This window comes from Tupaia chinensis, unplaced genomic scaffold, assembly GCF_000334495.1.
Source record: "Tupaia chinensis unplaced genomic scaffold, TupChi_1.0 Scaffold147773_1, whole genome shotgun sequence".
Taxonomy (NCBI): domain Eukaryota; kingdom Metazoa; phylum Chordata; class Mammalia; order Scandentia; family Tupaiidae; genus Tupaia; species Tupaia belangeri.
Genome location: NW_006207624.1, coordinates 363,492 through 365,836, shown reverse-complemented (window position 1 = coordinate 365,836; position 2,345 = coordinate 363,492).

The window sequence follows — 2,345 nt, the reverse complement described above, 5'->3', positions numbered from 1 at the left end:
TATCTTATCTCTACATGACATGATTATGTATGTAAAAACTCAAAAGAATTCACACACACACACACAAAACAAAAAACAAAAACAAACAAACAAACAAAAAAACCTCCTAGAAGTGATAAATGAACACAGTAAAGTGGGAGGATATAAAACAGACATACAAAAATCTATAGCATTTTATATAACAAGCCAAATGAGGTAGAATTGAAGAAAGTAATCTCATTAATAATAAAAAACAAAAAGTAGAGAATACCTACCAATAACCCTAGTCAAAGAAGTCAATGAACTCTACAAAGAAAATTATGATGTTCTCAAAAAAAAGTTAAAATGACACAAAAAAGAAAAATATCCTGTTCTGGATTGGAGGAATTAATATAATGAAAAGGTCAATTCTACCTACATTAATCTACACATTTAAAGCAATCCCCCCAAAAATTACCTGAGATATACCTTGAAGATTAAAAAAAAATCAAAACTTGTCTGGAATTATAAAAGACCTTGTATCGCAGAAGCAATACTGCACAAGAAGATTGGAGTACTAAGGACACTGAAAAATCTAATGGAGAAAGCAAAAATCTCTTCAACAAATGGTGATGACCAAACTGGGCATTCACCTGCAAAAAGATGAGACTGGATCCTCACCTTTCACCTTTAACAAAAATTAACTCTAAATGAATCAAAGGTCTAAATCTAAGACTTAAAATGTAAAATACAACATCTCTTCATGATTAAGACTCTCAGCAAAAGTGACAAATAAGGATCATTCCTCAATACAATAAAAGCTATCTCTGAAAAAACCATAAAAATCATTAAGAATGAGGAAAAGATGAAAGCTTTTCCACTAAAAACTGGTAGAAGAATGAGCACTTTCTGCACTCCTTTTCAATATAGTGCTGGAAGCCCTAGCAACTGCAATAGAAAAAAATAATAATAATATAAAAGGCATTCGAACAGAAAAGAAAGAGGTTCAATTACATCTATTTGTAGATTGTATGATTTTATACATAGAAGACCCAAAGTTATTCACACAAAAATTCCTGGTAGTAATAAAATGAATACAGTAAAGTTGCAGTATACAAAATCAACATACAAAAATCTATAGCAGTTGGGAACCAGCAGTTAGCATAATGGCTATGTTGCTGGACTCCCATGTAGTGGACCACGGTTCACGTCCCAGACCCGGTGGCTTAAAACTCATGCCAGGCGCATGTGCGTGCATGCCCAGGATCCCGAGAGGAGAATGGAGGAGAAGGGATTGTGGCATGACCATCCCCCCTGGGGGGTGATTTCTCGCTTTCTGTCTCTATGTCTCTCTCTGTCTGTCTGGCAAGTGCACGCGCCCTATAGCAAAAAAAAACTCTCAAAAAAAAATCTATAGCAGTTCTATATACGAACAACAATTTTTCTTTGATTGGAATAATAAAAGACACTGCATTGCCAAAGCAATCCTGTGCAAGAAGAGTAAAGTAGGAGACATCTAACTACCTCCGACCCTCAAATTATTACCAAACTGTGATAATCAAAACAACATAGTATTGGCACAAAAACAGGCATGTGGACCAATGGAACAGAATAGAAACCCCAGAAATTAACTACAAAACATATAGTCAACTGATTTTTGACAAAAGGCTACCAGTCAATAAAGAGCAAAAGGAAAACTTCTTTAGTACACAGTGCTGGAAAAACTGGGTATCCAACTGCAGAAAGATGAATCTGAACCCCTCTCTCTCACCACTGACAAAAATCAACTCAAAGTGGATTGGAACTAGCAGTTAGTGTAATGGCTATGTTGCTGGACTCCCACATAGTCGACCGTGGTTCACGTCCCGGACTCGGTGGCTTAAAACTCACAACAGGCACGTGTGTGTGCATGCCCAAGATCCCAAGAGGAGAATGGAGGAGAAGGGATTGCGGTGTGACCATCACCCCAGGGGGTGATTTCTCACTTTCTGTCTCTCTCTGTCTGTCTGGCTAGCGCACGCACCCTATAGCAAAACAAAACAAAAACAACAAAAAAATCAACTCAAAGTAGATCAAAGATTTCAACTTAAGACATCAAACTACTGGTGAAAAACTCTGGGGAAACTCTGGGAGACATTGGAGTAGGCAAATACTTCTTAAATAAGACCCCCAAAGCACAGGCCATAATCCCCAGATAGACACTTGGGATTATATCAGATTAAGAAATTTCTGCTGGGACCAGCTGTGAGCGTAATGGCTATGGCTGGACTCCCACGTAGTTGACCGCAGTTCACGTCCCAGACCCGGTGACTTAAAACTCATGCTGGTCATGTGTGCGTGCGTGCCCAAGATCCCGAGAGGAGAATGGAGGAGAAGGGATTGCGGTG